The sequence below is a fragment of the Melanerpes formicivorus genome, unplaced genomic scaffold, assembly GCF_026170545.1.
Source record: "Melanerpes formicivorus ecotype bairdi unplaced genomic scaffold, bMelFor1.0.p_v2 SCAF_3, whole genome shotgun sequence".
NCBI lineage: Eukaryota > Metazoa > Chordata > Aves > Piciformes > Picidae > Melanerpes > Melanerpes formicivorus.
The window spans coordinates 30755032-30773538 of NW_027142355.1; the positions used below are offsets into that span (position 1 = coordinate 30755032).

Genomic DNA, 18507 nt, shown 5'->3' on the forward strand with positions numbered 1-18507 from the left:
GTTGCCTTCGCTATTTTCTGAAATACTTGATTTGCCTTGGTTTTGTAATTGCTTGTTCTGACGGGGGGTGACCAAGTCCCACCGCCAGTGCTGGAACAGGTCAGAGAAGCCTGATAACTGCAGAGAACAAGAGCAGGAAATTCATTGTGGTGGGCTCAAGTAATCAAATTGGAGCTTTGTCACACCTCCAAGCTGTTGGAAATAACCTAAACATCCCCAGTACTTCACAGAGGTTAACAAGTTCTTTCCTGTTCATGGGGAGGAGACTCGGATACAACGTTTTTCAATCTGATGAGTAGAAGTCCATATGTATCTTAGTATCTCTGTGATTAGATTATTTTTTTCTCCAAAATCACGCTGGCATTGCAGCTGTGGATGGGCAGATGAATCTATGGTGGAACTTAATGCCTCGTGGGCAGCTTGAGCAAGTCGCTGAAAACCTGATGGCTTGCTCTGCCACTGAGGTCAGTGCTGAAAGAGCTGGTTTCCTATCTCACTTCCTCTATGGGATTTGTGCCCATAGCAACACCCATTGACAGCAGTGAGATTGCAGTGCTGCAGCTGCCCAGCCCTCTGCAGCATTGCTTCTTTCGGCATACTGACCTAGAATACTGCCCTAGATCTGTTTCAGAATATTTCTTTAATTTTCCCCTTCTGCCTCGTCAGAAGTCCCCCTCAGGATGTTAAATTGCTTGGTAGTTGCAATGTGATAAATTGGCTGCTAATTAGGTTTTTCTTTTTCTAGAAACATTAGTTCTTACCTTTTAAATTATTTTTCTTTTGCCCTGCACTCGTCCTGACATTTTACTTTTTCTGACACATCAGAATGTTAATTAATCATATTAAGCTATTTGTCTAAATACAGAGCTTCTAGGCTACTGTGTTTTCTATTACATTTTGGCTTTGTGCAACTGTGGACTAGCCAGCTAACTGACTGTCAGCAGTTACAAACATTGGATGGCCCTCTTTCATCAATTTTTCATTTATTGCAGTGCTTTTGTTGTGATAAATCACAACATTGAGACTTTCATGCACAGTAATTAGTATCAAGTCACTTCAGTAAAAAGTCCTTAATTGTCAGATCTGAAATGCTGACTGCCTGGTTTTTGGCCTGTGCTTAAATAAGAGACATAAATAGCGCTCTAAAATAGGAAGGAATGCTGATGGCTAGCCAGAAAGGTCATTCACCTTTGGAATAGTCAATCATAGCAATCTGCTACTCATTTAAGGGCTTACAAGGAATGATTCTTCTGGTCTTAGCTACATTCTCTAAGGACAAATGACCACATAATTAAAAAATAAAACCCACATCAACAGTTACTGATGTCCTTTGAAAGAAGGCTGAGAAGCCAATGGTTTGATGCTTTTTTCAACATCTCTGAACTCAACAGCTCTCCTCTAAAGATCTAAATTTCTTTGTATTTCCAATTATGCCAGAAGTTAATCTTCTCTCTGGATAAATATCAAAACCCAGCTGTGTGAGAGCTACTAGGCTTGTGTTGGCATTACTGGGTGTCACTTCAGTATGACAGTATGCCTTAGAGTTTCTGAGGTTATGGTAGACTTATGTTTGAGCTGTGTTTGCCCAATGAAGGTTATCTACATGTTATCCCTTAACGGCAGTGGGGTGCTGGAGCCACATCTGATTTGACTGGACCACTTGTAATTTCAGAAGAGCTCTGTCTTGTAGAGATAAGTGTTCTGATTGTGTTGACACTTTGAGTGTTTACCATTACTTGCCTAAGTAAATGTTATATTAAAAGTATGTTAAAAATACTTAAGAATATATTTCCAGTAGACTTGTCCATCTGTTTGTTCCATTCACCACAAATGAAGTTTCTACACTGCTTCCCTACCTCAGTTTCCAAACTTCTCTGGTTCTTGCTTGATTTGCTTACATTGGAGACTTTGGAAAGCTCGTTCTTATGTTTCACAGATTCATAAATTGCATCAGTGAGCAGGGTCACCTCCAACTAGATCAGGCTGCACAGGGCCACAACAAATCTGATCTTGAATGTCTCCAGCGACGGGGCCTCTACCATACCCTTGGGCAACTTGTTCCAGTATTTTGCCACTCTTGGTGTAAAGAAATTCCTCCTTATATCCAAACTAAATCTACCCTGCTTCAATTTAAAAACGTTTCCCCCTTTATCCTGCTGCTACAAGCTCTTCCCCAGACTTCCTGTAGGTCCCTATCAGAGATCTACATTTCACTGTAAGGTCTTTCTGTAGCCTTCTTTTCTCCAGGCTGAACAGCTCCAATTATCTCAGCCTGTCTTCACAGGAGAGGTGCTCCAGCCCTCTGATTGTCTTTGTGGCCTTCCTCTGGACCCACTCCAGCAAGTCTGTGTGTATTGTGTTGAGGGCCCCAGAGATGTATACAGTACTCCAAGTAAAGTCTTGCCAGAGCAGAGGAAAGGGGCAGAATCACCTTGACCTGCTGGCCACACTTTTATTGATGCAGCTTAGGATGCAATTTGCCTTCTGAGCTGCAAGTGCACACCGCTGGCTCATGTCTAGCTTCTCATCCACCAGTACCCCAAAATCCTTATCTTCAGAGCTTCTCTCGATTTTATCATCCACCATCCTGCATTGATATCCAGGGTTGCCCCAACCTAGGTGCAGGACATTGCACTTTGCCTTGTTGAACATCCTGAAATTTTCCTCAGCTCACCACTTTGTCCTGTCTAGGTCCCTCTGCATGGCATCCCATCCTTCAGATTTAACCACACTACTCAGCTTGGTATGTTTGTCAATTTGCTGAGGGTGCACTCAATCTTGCTGTCTATATCTTTGATGACTTACAGACTTTTCTCTCATTCTTGGGTTATATTTCCATTGCTTTAGCAATAACCATAATTTTCAAGATGCACTGATCATTACTTTAAAATGTTGCTCACAAGTAACTGGCATTCTCTTCTTCTTTTCACAAATTTGTAATTTAATTGAAATTTGTTCTAAAATACTTCTGTGCAAAAGTTCAGTTGGATTTTCCATGAAGACTAATGAACTAAGTGTAATCTAAGATAAAAGGTCATAAAAATGTGTATGTCGAACTAGGATTTCTGCATAATATATTCAGTTTCTTTAAAACCATCTAATCATGACATTTGAAATGGTACTGCACAGCTGTAAATCACTACTTAAGAAAAATATCAGAAGAATTCAAGATCAGTTGGTAGTCTAAAAGCACATGGTTTGTCATTAAAACTTACTTTTGAAGGTGCGTGCATAAATACTTCTCCATTGGCAGACAATGGATCCTGTTATAGTTGAGGCTTGATCAAAATCAAGGAGAGGGAAGAATTATCAGTTTACCAAGGAAGGTGATTTGCATACTATTATGCCTTAGTCTTTGCTTTCTGACAAATTTTCTTAAGCTTGCCGTGACCTACTTTAGAGTCTTGTGATAAGATTAAGAATTCCAGCAAATTCTATGTGTAGCCTGCTCCTTGTGTTTACATTACCACTATTGTTTTACTAGGAATAAGACACAGTTTCCCACAGTAAGCCTTTGATTAATCCTTGATTCATTTTCCTCTACTGATTGGGTTTTTTTGCCTTGTTAGGGTTTTGGTTTTATTCTTTTTTTGTTTGTCTGCTTGCTTGTTTGTTTATTTTTTGGGTGGTTTTTGAGGGTTGGTGGGTTTTTTTTGTTTTGATTTTAGTTGGTTTGGGGTGGTGTTTTGGTTTTAATTTTGCATTTCTTGTATTTCTAGTACAGCTAAGATAGGGAATAGCAAAGATACTTCCTGACTTTGTTGTGTCTGTAGTGACAAAAAGAATACTCTTACAATGGCTTACAGAATTTTGGCAGAGAACAAATAAACTACAGCTATTTGGATATTCATGGCTGTGTGCCAGCATGTAGTGTACACTCCACAGAGTGTACTAAAGTGACTCTGAAAGACCTCTCTTGGATACTGAAATAAAGATAAGGTTACCTTTGTGTGGTGAGGAGGCACAAATTAGTTTGCTGAGAATCAGGTATAGTACATATAGTGTGTGTGTATATATATAGTATATATGGGTATAGTGTAGTGTATTTTGTGCTTGGACTCAATGATCTTAAGGGTCCTTTCCAGCCTAGGTGTTTGTATGATCCTAGTAGTGTCTTTTTTGCCACTTGTACTGCTGTTTCAAGCTGTTTAACTAGGAATCAGCATATGTTATTCTGCACAGGTCCAATGTTGTAGTTTGAGTAACCCATATTTCTGAAAAGCATAAATTATCAGTTCCTGTTCTGTTTGTAGTTGAAAAAAAATGGCATTGAGTATGAAGGTCTAAATTGCAGAAGGTATGCTTCAAAATAAGGAAAGAATTTTTGAATAAGGGAGAAGTCAAGACTAGAAGGCACCTTTCTCATTCAGTATTACCCTAAATTTGAGAGTCATGACATAAAATACAACTGAATTACCCCAGTTTTTGTTCAACTATACTTCTGTTAGGTTTTTGTGTTTCTAAAACCAGGGACCTTACTTCTTCTCAAAAATTTCAAAATTAAGTACACTTTTAGAATTATTCAAGGGAAAAAAACCCTACAACATATAAGCAAGAACACCACTGTCCTGCTACCTAATTCTGCTTCCCAGTCCTCACCATACAAATCTTCAGTAGAGCTAATGTTGATGAAACCAGGTCAACCCTGAATATTTTATGTAAATCTCTAGTCCTGATGGAGTACGTTCATAGCTCAAAAGCTTACCTGGGCAAAGCAAATTGCAAGGTTGAATCATTAAAATGATATTTTAGTCTTGATTTGGCATATATTTGCCCTACATTACAATGTTATTAATCAGTTTAGTATTTGTAGTGGAGACCAATCTCCATACTTGCTGTCAGGCCCTTTCTGTGTCCTGAGTAGTGCTGTGCTGCTTTTAGAAAAGGCACAAATTATAGACCTTTTCAGGTTGACTTTTATTTCTATTTCATCTATCACAGACCATTCCTTTTACTGGCTGTTGCTTTCTATATGCCAATGTTGATGGTTGTTCCAATCCTTAAAAACAAACAAGGGAAGGAATTGAAATAGTGAAATAGTAAATAATAGCGCAGATGAAAACAAACACAAAACGGGTCAGACCAAACCAGCGAGTTAACCTGGCTATTTTCCCAACACAGAAGTGAGGGGAAAATAACACACACAAACTCAGGATTGAGACAACAACAAAAGTGAGAGAAGAATACAGTTTACTGATAAGAAATCAGATAAACATGGTATAAATTGCAAAATTCCCTAGGCCTATTTGCAGGAAAAGCATGGTGCAAAGAAGCAGTAAGCAGAAGCAAGGGAGCCAAAAGCCCAAGCCAGAAAACTACTCTCCCATCCCTCCTTGACCCACTGCCATCCTAGTGGAAAAGATAACACCCCCAAAGAATCCAGAACCAGCAACCAGAACAGGAAGCCTCCCACGTTGCAATCTGAACTTCAAGCCCCGTAATACTTTTCTCCAGTTAGCACATTCACTTTTTGAAGCCAGCATGATTGCTGCATGCTGTGATTAACAGCAGCAGGTTCAAATCAATCCGTGACACACATCTAATTTCATAATCACTACACCAATGTGCTTGAAGAAATGAAGAAGTGTTGATTGTTGATAAAGGTATTTCATAGTATCATTCAGGGTTGGAAGGGACCACAAGGATCATCTAGTTCCAACCCCCCTGCCATGGGCAGGGACACCCCACACTAGATCAGGCTGGCCAGAGCCTCATCCAGCCTGGTCTTAAACACCTCTAGGGACGGGGCCTCTACCACCTCCCTGGACAACCCCTTCCAGGGTTTCACCACTCTCATGGTGAATAACCTTCTCCTCACATCTAGCCTGAATCTCCCCACCTCCAGCTTCATTCCATTCCCCCTAGTCCTATCACTACCTGAATATTTCTGAATAGAATTGATAGTTTCTTTCCTCATGTGTTAATCTATCTGCAATATAAAGGCTGCAAATTCCGCAAGGCGTACTTGAGCAAGAATATTGTTTCAGCATTGCTTGACATCTCCAGGTTTCTTGGAGAGCAAAAGCATAAAACTGTTTCATTTCAATTTGTTTAAAAAAAAAGAAAAAAAGTATAGCAAATTGTAATACTTCACTGACTTTGCTTATACATAATTTCCTTTTTGTGACACTTCAGTGGTTATCATGCATGCTTTCCAAGGATTATGTTAGGAACATAATGCTATTTTTCTGGCACAAAAAGTAACCAAACCACCAATGAGTGTAATTATCATATCCATTAACATTGCTGCTGGTTTGAACCAATAAATTTCAGTGTGATTGTTGGCTGACCTTTCAAATAATCCTAGTGAATGGGAAAAGGGATTCCTTTTATTTGATTTGATAGTGTTAGAGTTAATAAGCTGTGTGTATGAGTTGAATGTACTATGTTTAAACTGTTTTAAGAAAGCTAGAAGCAGTGTTGCAAGCCTTGGTATATGTTGTCTGCTCCACATTTAATTGTGTATTATATTACAGTACTGTGTCCAGTACTGTGTCCAGTTCTGGGCCCCTCAGTTTAGGAAAGATGTTGACTTGCTGGAGCGTGTCCAGAGAAGGGCAAGAAAGTTGGTGAGGGGTTTGGAACACAAGCCCTATGAGGAGAGACTGAGGGAGCTGGGGTTGCTTAGCCTGGAGAAGAGGAGACTCAGGGGTGACATTTTTGCTCTCTACAACTACCTGAAGGGAGGTTGTAGACAGGAAGAGGTTTTTCTCTTCTCCCAGGCAGCCAGCACCAGAACAAGAGGACACAGTCTCAGGCTGCACCAGGGGAGGTTCAGGCTGGAGGTTAGGAGGAAATTCTACACAGAGAGAGTGATTGCCCGTTGGAATGGGCTGCCCGAGGAGGTGGTGGAGTCACCATCACTGGAGGTGTTCAGGAGGAGACTTGACAGGGTGCTTGGTTGCATGGTTTAGTTGATTAGGAGGTGTTGGATGATAGGTTGGACGCAATGATCTTGAAGGTCTCTTCCAACCTGGTCTGGTCTGGTCTGGTCTGGTCTATTCTATTCTATTCTATTCTACAAATACCCTTTTTTTACACCGTATACCCAATAAAGTGTCATTTTTCTTTGATTTGGTCTCTTCAATTCACTGTTAGGAAGAATAAACCTGTTACAGGCTAGGCATTACTGATTACTTAAACACCTGTAATAATTTTAATTAGTGAGTAGAAAAACTGCTGTTGAATCAAATCCAAACCAGAGGTTATTCAATATGTGGTGCTTCCAGTGATTCGTTGAGTTGGTATCTGAGCTACTGAAGTTAGAGGTCTCACGCAAACTATTTTGAGAGAGGAAAGAATTAATGCAGAAGTACTAAGTCTTACAGTTGTGTTAAAGACAGATATATCTAAGGAAAATTATTCTTGTTTTTTCAAGTATGTTTGTTCTTGGCCATCTTCAGGTCAAGCATTTGACTTGGCTCTCAGAAGCTGACTTTTTTTTCAGTAGTTTTGAGAATTGTAGTGGGTTTAGAGAGAAGGCCTAGCTTTCTCTCCCCCACAAAGAGGAAAAAAAACCACAGCTAACTCAGCCAGAGAAGCGGAAGGAATGCTATATTTTACAAGCAATGTGGAAAGGCAGGTTAGATATACACAATCTATACAGTATTTACAATATATATACAGAAATATATAGCAAGGGAAAAAAAAGAATACAGGAACGAAATTCCCTCCTCCGGACAGAGGAGGGTTCCCCCCCCCCCCCCCCCCCGTAGCCCCTCTCTCCCCCTACCTCCCTTTTATCCCAAAGAAGGTTAGAGAGAGAAAAAGGTAGTTATTAAGAAAGAAGCATTTTAGTATGCCTATTAGTGCAGGATTAGTGCTTATCTTTATCCAAGGTCAGAACTCCGGCTGCTCAGAAGCAGTCAGGCTGGAAAAGCAGGACAGAGAGAAACTGAGAAAAATTCCAACTGAACGCAAAACTTAAAGTTGCATTCTACCAATCTACCAATGAAACTCGTTTAGAATATCTGATTGTTTTTGTTATTATTCCAAAACATTCAGCCAGAGTGCCCCAGCACTGTCCCTTTCTTAAAGGCACAGCCCCAAACGGTCACAAGAATCTTTAGTGAAAGAGTAGAATCTCCATATAGCAAAGATGCCGTATCATCTTATCAGTCACAAGGGCATGTTTTGCTCAACTTCAAGCACCTCCTTGCAGTCTACTGATCATCTAATTTACTAAATTTCAAGGTCTGTCTATTGCTACTTCAGCTGAACTTGATACTGGAAACTGCTTGATGGAGTACAGAAACTGAACAACTGTCAAGATGGACCTAGCCACAGTTGTGTGTTACCTGTCCATCACTTCTCTAAAAAAAGGAAGAAATAAGGAAAATACGGATTTAACCATAGTTTATTTAGAGACTTCCAAAGTGTGTGTTAGGATTGTCTGTAAGCCCTTTTTAAAATCTCTTCTATTTTTCACCTTCACAGAGTTCTGACACAATGATTTTCCAGAACTTGGTTGTGCCTTTGTGAAAATATTATTTGGATCATTTCAAATCTGCTGCCACACCATTCTTTCCTTGAGGTTATTAGGCTTTGAGCAGGGGATAAGAATTCAGGGTTTCTTTTCCCATATTGTTTTGTAATATCTTGTCAGATCTCTTTTCCAAGCTTGTTCTTTACCCTAGTGGAAGATAATGCATGCCCCTGATGAGCCTTCCTGTCTTGTCCTGGTTCAATTTGTTCCATTCATTCCAAAAATGCGGAAGGGAATTTTGTGCGAGTGAGGGCTCCACCGTGGGCTTTGGTAGCAGAACTTCAGAGTACTGCAGGAATTGGTTTTATATACAATTCAGAGCTTTTCACTGGGATGACTGATTAAGCAGAGTTTTGCTTATACCTTAACCTCAGGTTTTTTGTTTGCTTCTTTATTACGATGGTGGCAGCTGCATCACCTACCTGAAGCACTGACCTTTGAAAAAGAGTGTAGGACAGGGTAGGGCTGGTCCTCTTGATGCAGATAAAAACTCTTACTTACCTGCCTGATGTGTCTTGTTCCTACTTTTATAGGTAATGGTACTGCCAGACTCTACAGGACATTTTTTCTTTGGCTAGATTGGTGTGTTTTTTTCACTTAGTTTTGTGCCTAGGGCATTCCTGAGCACCATCATTGTTGTTGGATAATACTGCTTTCTTCTGGCATCACGAAGAGCTGTGACTTAGTTTTTTAAGAGGAAAACTGGGTATTTAATAGTGGTAAATTATTTTTATCAGTGTTTACTTAAGGAATACATTGCATTCTGAGATGTTATTTTCATAGAGAGGAAAACCTCATAGTTCATTTCCAGGGCAATTTGCAACAATCTCTATTTTATGCATCAGCTGCAGAGCACTGTCAAGACTGTGGTACAGATACATATGTAATTATTGTTTTGTCTCTTAGAGTTGACAATGGTAAGGTCTGGGTGATTTATTCCTGCAAATTAGTTTCTGTATTAATATGCCCTTCCTAAGGATGTTCAAACAAAAAGCAAAAAGCCCAATAAATTTTGAACCAACTTCCGAAAGTGGATGTTAAAAATAAGGTTCCTTGTGGCTGTGCAATGAAAAAAATCAATTTGCACTCCACTACTGGACCAAATAATTTGCTTAACTACATGCATAACAACCGAAGTATGATCACCATGATTTATTACTTAGTAAATGTTCATGTGCATAAAGTTGAATTATTTGTAGGTTGTTTTTTTTTTGCAAGGCATCTTCTGCTGGAATTTTATAATCTTGTTTCAGAGGGATTTTTCAAGATCTGAGAAAAATACAGCTTTGTCTTCTCCTTACCTCAGATACCAGATAAAAGCCATGAGGTCTTTATTCTGCCTACATTCTCAGGAGGCTATTAATTGTAGGAAACCCTCCTGGTATTTAAGAAAATGAATTATTTTAAATTATCATGTTAATTGTCAGCTGTGTGGTATGTGATGGGTCAATTGATGAACCGTGGCATTGTGAACAAGTCCAGCCCCTCAACTGCTGTTTGTTTGCTGTCTCTCCCTGGGAGTGGCCCCTTCCAGGGCAGCAGCCTCCTGAGAGGAGGCTTGGTTCTTCGCTAAAGATACTGCCTTGACTTTCATATCCCTTCATTCTTTGCCTCATCCATTCCCCTTTCAAGTGAAGTTTGGCAGTTTCTTTTGCTTTATGGCTGTGAGTTTTGTGCCTCAGATCAAGTGCAAAACAATTAAGTTTGGTGGCTTAATGGCATGGACAGTGGCCAATTGGATAGATTACAAATCTGCTTGATTTGAGGTATCTTATTTCAGTTTTGTTTTCACACTGCTGTCAAACACCAAACTGACACAAGACTTTCCCTGTCTCTGCTCATTTTTCTTATTTTTAAAGTAGAGCTTTTACTTCTTGTGGTTTGTGGTGGGTTTTGCTTGTTTGTTTGGTTTTGTTTTTCGTGGTGTGGTGGTTTGGTTTTTTTTGTTGTTGGGGTTTTTTATATCTTTTTCAAATTTATTTTCATTTCAAGAATGATACCTGTAGGCCTTTTCAGATGAAGAAGAATAGGAAAACTCCTTAACACTAAAAGAAAAGTACCTGTGTCTGGTTTGGTTGGACGTCAAAACTTGTTTCAAACGTGACTAGTTTCCCTCAGGAAGTATTTAATGGTGCAGGATAACAAAGTTTGTCTCCCAGTCATGTATTCTTCAAAATACATCTCTGTTTTCCATGCTTTTCTGGAGCCATGGTATCCCAAATGTATTTCTACACTTCTGTGCCAAATCTAGAGAAAGAGATAAGGAGAGAACTGTTACAATAGCACTTATTTTTAGTGACTCTATCAAGATGTTAAACTGAAAGAATCATCTTGCCTATTGAAGTACTCGTACAAAAAGACAAATGTCCAGATGCAGTTATGAATCATAACTGTCTAAAGAGGACAGTTTGCTCTTACACTTCCTTTCCCACATCACATCAAACAGAACAGATTCTGATTTTTCAGCAGGATCCTTCTGAAGGTGTACCATAATACCACAAAGATACAGTTGTAAGAATTTATAGACACTTTAATTTTTTTTTTTTCTCCCAGAGCTTTGTTAGGAGAAGTGTACACACTGTTACGTTTGTTTGGTCTTGTATTTTAAGATATTTGTGGGACTGCGTTAGAATAGAATAGAATAGAATAGAATAGAATAGAATAGAATAGAATAGAATAGAATAGAATAGAATAGAATAGACGAGGTTGGAAGAGACCTTCAAGATCATCGCGTCCAACCTATCACCCAACACCACCTAATCAACTAACCCATGTAACCAAGCACCCTGTCAAGTCTCCTCCTGAACACCTCCAGTGACGGCGACTCCACCACCTCCCCAGGCAGCCCATTCCAATGGGCAATCACTCTCTCTGTGTAAAACTTCCTCCTGACCTCCAGCCTGAACTTCCCCTGGCGCAGCCTGAGACTGTGTCCTCTCGTTCTGGTGCTGGCTGCCTGGGAGAAGAGACCAACCTCTGCCTGTTTACAACCCCCCTTCAGGTAGTTGTAGAGAGCAATAAGGTCACCCCTGAGTCTCCTCCTCTCCAGGCTAAGCAGCCCCAGCTCCCTCAGCCTCTCCTCATAGGGCTTGTGTTCCAAGCCCCTCACCAACTTCGTTGCCCTTCTCTGGACTCGTTCCAGCAAGTCAACATCCTTCCTAAACTGAGGGGCCCAGAACTGGACACAGTACTCGAGGTGTGGCCTAACCAGTACAGTGTACAGGGGCAGAATGACCTCCCTGCTCCTGCTGGCCACACTGTTCTTGATGCAGGCCAGGATGCCATTGGCCCTCCTGGCCACCTGGGCACACTGCAGGCTCATGTTCATCCTACCATCAACCAGCACCCCCAGGTCCCTCTCTGCCTGGCTGCTCTCCAGCCACTCTGACCCCAGCCTGTAGCACTGCATGGGGTTGTTGTGGCCAATGTGCAGAGCCCGGCACTTGGATGCGTTAAATCTCATGCCGTTGGACTCTGCCCATCTGTCCAGCCTGTCGAGGTCTCGCTGCAAAGCCTCTCCACCCTCTAGCAGATCAACTCCTGTCCCCAGCTTGGTGTCATCAGCAAATTTACTGATGATAGACTCAATGCCCTCATCCAGATCATCAATAAAGATGTTAAAGAGGATGGGGCCCAGTACTGATCCCTGGGGGATATTAAATATCCCTGAAGCTTTAACTTTATGGTGATCATGGACCTGTGATGACACACCAATGGGCTAGATACACTGATTTCTTCTGGCTCCACTATTGAAATCTGTCTGAAAAGTGAAGTGGTTATTTCCAACTGTTAAGCCTAATGAACCAGCTTATAGCCAGGGTGGGATGTTTAAAATTGTGTTCAGCAGTGTCTGAGGACTTTCTCATGAGGGAGTAGTTCTGCTTTATTAGTCCTGATAGCTTTATTCCAGTGTATTTGAAACACCTCTCATTTACAGAGTCACAGAACGTTACTCCAACCCCCCTGCCAGAGCAGGATCATCTAGAGTCGGTCACACAGGAGTGCATCCAGGTGGGTTTTGAATGTCTCCAGAGAAGGAGACTCCACAACCCTTCTGGGCAGTCTGTTCCAGTTTTCTGTCATCCTCACAGTGGAAAGTTTTTCTGCTTCATTTAATGTAAAAAGCAAGTGCCAGTGCCCTTGTAAGTAATTTGTAATCATCGTTTTCCTTAGTTGCACTTAATCCTTCACTTTGCCAAATTGTCCTGACAGAGAATTGGCTGATCTGCGGGTTGCTCACAATTACAATTTAGATTTAATATTAGCTAAATGGCACAATTATTGCAGAAGTTGGTAGGGTTTTGTTTCAAACTGAAAACATGGCTACTTGTGACAAAACCCAGATTCCAATATTTAATGTGCAGCAAAAAACCAGCAAGAGAAATCTCTTGGATCCCTTCTGTTATTGAAACGAACGCTCATATGTATATTGTGTTTATTGAAAGGAGATTAGATTGATTGCCCTCCCATCCTCTTTCTACTTTTCTGTCCCTGTCTTCATTAGCTTGTTTTTAGTTTGCAACAAGCCTCCTAGGATATCTGTAGGCAGCTCAGTGCATTACTGGATTAACCCATCTATTAGAAGCATGACCATGTAGCTGTACTATCATGCCATTTCATTTAGATCAATTCATATGTAGGCAAAGCTCAGTCCACGTGATTGCATTTTACAGCAAACTTTGCCCATTCTGCTTTAGCAAAAGTTTCATGCCTCTGTATGTTTATGCTTCCAAATTCTGTGTGTTTAGAAATTTAAGGAGGCTTTTCAGCTTCTTCTGAGGAGAGCAAGCTTCACCCTGGAAAAGGTACAGCTGAGGTGCAGAAAGGGTGACAAGAGATTGCTTATTCAAACTTTCCCGCAAGAACAAAGGGACATAAAACTTCAATTTCTTTTATGAAGCATGTTTAAACTGGAAAGATTACTGTGAGTTTGTGAACACTGACATTATGCATGTACAATGTGGTTAGACAAATTCATAAGAGAAATCTACCAATGGTTGTTGAACAGGCAGATACCATGTTTGGCTTGGGGATCCCTATGCCACAAAATAGCAAGAGCTGTACTGCTGTTTGCTTGCATTTCTTACCAGTGGTCAGTAGCTTCAGATATGAGTTTATAAACAATATCCTGAGTAGGATAGCTAGTCTGATTAAAAAAAATAAATACAATTTTAATGGCTGTCCTGATGTTGTGCTGCCTAACATTGCATTTTCTGCAGTTGCTTGCAGTGCCAGGTGCCTGCTGTATTTACTATCCATCAGTATAGGTCAAAGGATATTGTTCTACATTTGTGCAATAAAGACCACTGAATCAGAGCCTTCCTCAAAGGCTCATCATTGCTCATCAGCTGAAAAATTCCATGCAAACAAGTTCAGTTTTCCATCGTAAAGGAAAAATGCCTCAGTAAATGATGAGTTTAACTAATACAGTTTTCTATAATATTAGAAGGTCCTTGATTTGTTACAGTTTTTTAATTTAAAAAAAAAATATTTTTTCTTTTTAGCTATGAAACAGAAAAGAAACCTTGAAATGGTTGCACATGAAAGTCTCAATCTGGTGAAAGAATGACACTAACTCCAGAATAGAACCTCTTAAAATGCTTTTGCCGTTGAGAGGACCTGATTTCAGCTATAGCAAATACTATCTGCAATCAATAATAGCTTCTGGTCATCAATTAGGAGGAAAGGAACAACAGTATCTGCCTCATTAGTTCTTATGTGCAGATTTTCAGTTATTTCAGGCATAAACATTTTAAGACCATAACCCCAAGTAAACTTTGAAGTGGGCTACCCACGCCGGTTACCATCATTACCTTTTCTATCAAAGCATCTTTCTCCCCATCAAAACCTGTCCCTCTCAAGCAGTTGCCCACCACCAAACCTGCTGTTTTCCAGTGTTTTTAACATACTTTAGTTGGGTTGATGTGCTACCTCTGTTAGTTGGAGCATCACAAGTAGAGCATTCAACTGGAGTGCATTTAGCATGCACAAGATGGCCAGGTAAATATTTATTTTCCCTCTTCCCCCCCCACCTCCCCACCCCCCCCACCCCTTCCTTTTTCTTCAGCTGAAGGACTGGTTTTTATTATGTGAAACTTGAGTTTGCTATTGTGGTACAAATGCTCTTCTTTGAGGTATTAGTAGTTGCTGTAGGTGTTCACAGAATCAGCCAGGTTGGAAGAGATCTCTAAGATCTAGTCCAACCTGTCACCCAACCTTATCTAATCAACTAAACAATGGCACTAAGTGCCTCATCCAGTCTTTTCTTAAATACCTCCAGGGACATTGACCCCACCACCTCCCTGGGCCGCCCATTCAAGTGGGCAATCATTCTGTGAAGAACTTTCTAAGACCAAGCCTGAACTTCCCCCTGCATAGCTTGAGACTCTGTCCTCTTGTTCTGGTGCTGATTGCCTGGGAGAAGAGACCAACCCCCACCTGGCTACAACCTCGCTTCAGGGAGTTGTAGACAGCAAGAAGGTCTCCCCTGAGCCTCCTCTTCTCCAGGCTAAGCAACCCTGGCTCCCTCAGCCTCTTCTCATAGGGCTTGTGTTCCAGGCCCCTCACACTGATTCCTTTATACAGGAGTGAATGTCATGCTACTCAGGCAGGAACTGCAGTGTACTGCATGTCTCCTTTCATAGTGTTAACTTGTGACTGGAGGTGTCTTGAGCACCATATCACATGTACCATTTGTGGAGAGATATATTCATCTTATAAACAAAGTCAGGCTAGCCATGAAACCATTATGCTCTCACTGGGTCTGAAATGCATCTTTATAATGCTAACCCAAGTGCAAGATCTGCAAGTAGAAAAAGAACCTTGTTTCATTTTTTAGAACAACAGTTCTGTTTATGCTCTGCATGAACAGAGGATGAATTCCTGTACCAAACAAAAACACCAAAGCACTTCTTTAGGATTTAATTAAGACCTTGGTCTTGGATTGATCTTTTTATACAGGAGGCTCTTGACATATGTAAAATTCTCCAACAGCGAGCACAGACAGGAAGAGATTTGCATGGGAGCAGAAAGACCAAGTTTTCTTTTGAGAAGCTCCAGTGGATCATTCATTCCTTTTCTCTTCTTGTTTTTCCTGATTGCAATGGTGTTCTGATATGAAGGCAAGGATTGTAAACTTCTTTCCAATCGTTCATACATGTCCTTTTAGAGAAAAGCTTTGAGAAACATGTAGAAAGGATGCCTGGTATGTTACTTTCTTGGCTGAACTGACTGTTCTATTGAAATGTAGAAGAATATTAGGAAAATACTAGCACATTTGATTAACCTTAGCAGTTAACCTGTTCATTTACCTGTGATTGTCTCATGAAGGTTCTCTTTCTGATTATCTCTCCATAATTCTCACAGAAATGGGTTGTTCCATAACTTGAGATTCAATACACCTGTGATACTGTACAAATTTTAAGGTTGGCATTAAACCCCAGGCTGCTTTACTATTGCATGCCACTGTCATTCTCACCATATGCTTTCACCTGTATGGGTTAGGTTTTTGTGTCCTGTGTTGTTGTCTTGCTTTGTTCTGAGTAGCCTTTGGGCAACAAGAAAGTATTTTATTATGTCAGCCAACTGCTGCATTTCAACTGTGTTTCTAAAACATTTCTGAGACTAGTTCTATGAGTAAGATGAATGTGTATTGTTCTCAAGCTAGACTAGACAACTTAAGCCATGGTCACTGCAGAGTGATTAAATACATACTTACTAGTGTTACAAGAAAGGATTAAGGAACATCTGGGAAGTGTTGCAGAAGAATGTGGCCATAGGAGGGAAGGACAAGAGGTTCAGTACATCAACTTATCGTTGCTTGGTTAAGGACTCCGTGTCCTAGCTGAACCACCAAACCCTGGTATCTTCTCTGGTGGAACTGTAACTACCTCCTTCCATGACTTCCTGATTACTCTCCCTGTAATCTACTTTCTTATACAGACCACAGACAAACTAAAAAGATTTAAACAGTCATCTTCTCTCTTATTCCCTTTCTGTAACATGCCTCAATCCAAGTTCTGTAACATTACTTGATTAGTTGAAAGTTACCTGAGTGAATGTGTGATAAGTTGATCTGTGAATTCCTGTGCTTTGATATACATTCTCTTATGCTTTCTTTTGCTTTGGGTGGCATTGCTAAAGATCACATGTTGCCTATTTTGAGCCTGACCTTGCTGCAAGACCTCTGCAAGAATCTGTTCAGAGGTTTTTGAGTGGGTTGGGTGAATTGTAGTGGCTCAGTGGTACAGGTGATGCCCTCATTTCTTTCTTTTTCTGGTACTCTGCAGGCCATCCTTCTGGAAGGTATTTCAAGGTATAATTTGTTCTTCCATACATGTTCTAAAATGAATTCTAGCTATTTCCAACACTCTGTCTTATTTCAGTCTTTTTTTTTTTTTTGTCCTAAAAGTTGTTTCAAGCTTGTTTAAAAAAAGAAAAAAGTGAGGGGGACACAAAGATGACATGACAACAGGTGAAAAGATCTTTAACAGATCTAGTAACTAAGTAATAAAAACTGAATGTCACAGCAAAGTCAGATCATAACAATGTGACAGGATATATTGGCTCTTAAGAAGAAAATTACTGTCATTTTTATCTCATGGATTTTAAAAATAAGACATCTCACAAGTGTAATGACAGAAAAGGATTTGGTTTGGTTTTCTGTGCTGTTTCTGTTAATTCCTTTATTTTATTGCCATGGCTGTAGGTGCTGTTTTGGCAGGCTTCGTAACGCTGGTTTGTTTCTTGCAAGCTGGGAAGGTGACCAGAATGACTCCGTCACTCCAGTGTCACAGAGAAATTTAGATGTACATTGTATTGATATTCAGGGAGCTTTGTTTTCAATCTGCACATAGTTAATAAGATTTTTTTTTCTCTTTGTATATGAATTGATTGGAAAACTCTCACTTTTTTTCAGCTCAGACTCTTTCAATGTACAAAATCAGGTTCGCAGATAAACCTCTGAAAAAAAGGTGTACTTGATTGTGGTGATGACTGAATTTAGTGAGTTTTGAAGTCTTCATTTTCTGAAGACAGATTTAGCAAAACCAGACTTTTTTTGGGTACATTTTTATGCATGCCATCCTATAGTAGAGACTATGTACTGTTGTTTTGCTCGTATAATCTGGGACTTCCTGGAAAGATTCAGCAATGAATTTTCAGACTTTGTGGCTAATCTCTCCCGCTGCCTTTGAGGAACAATGTGACAAATGAATAACAGGTTACATTGTGTTTTACAATAGTTTCTGTTTGAGAAGGGTTTCTGCCTGTCATGGGAGGGACCTCAACAGTAGGTAAGAGCTGCCAGAAGGGATTGTTGTGACTCAACATATTGCAAGTCCTTTGATGGAAGAGTAATTATTTTACATGCAGATCTGCACCCATGGGGGTTTCCTCTTGGATTTTTGTTCGCATGCCTCTGATTTGATAAATTCTTCTTTTCTATGAGATTTGGATTATTTTATCTAGATGTATAGATACTTGATTACAGCATGGTTGCAGTTATCCCTGCTGATACTGTTAGAAGGCCATTTTCCTCTTCAACTTCAAAATCTATCACCAAAAATGTATTACAGTACAGTCAAGATCAGTTGCTTGGTCTTATGGCCTGAATTAGGTAGTATTTTAATTCAGAATTTCAGAGTTGAATGGCTAATTTGCTCTTTCATACATTAATGGGTTTGTAGTAGATGTGGGAATGAGCATTTTGAGTGGCTTTTGAGTAATGAAGAAACAGTTGACATTTTTTTAGCACTAACAATGAAAGATTTAAAATTTGACCATTCTAATTATTTGGGAACATCACTGCTCTGGTGGATGCTTTGTTTGAGGCATGTTTTATCTCCAGCAAGGAAAGCCCATAGTTGTTGTCCTAGGCTGAGCCCATGACCTGGGCTTCACTTGCTTCTGAGAGACTGCAAGGGAGACTGTGCACTTAAGATATGCTTTACTGGTCTTAGTCCCCTAATTATTTCCTCACAATTTGGGGTTGTGTGTAGTGTTGGGTCTATAACATCCATTAA

General features: G+C 40.2%; 1 protein-coding gene across 7 annotated transcripts in view; it reads left to right on the top strand.

The window, feature by feature from the left end:
- Positions 1–18507, top strand: part of DOCK4 (dedicator of cytokinesis 4) — a 257655-nt gene that overhangs the window by 72920 nt on the left and 166228 nt on the right. The window lies entirely within an intron of this gene.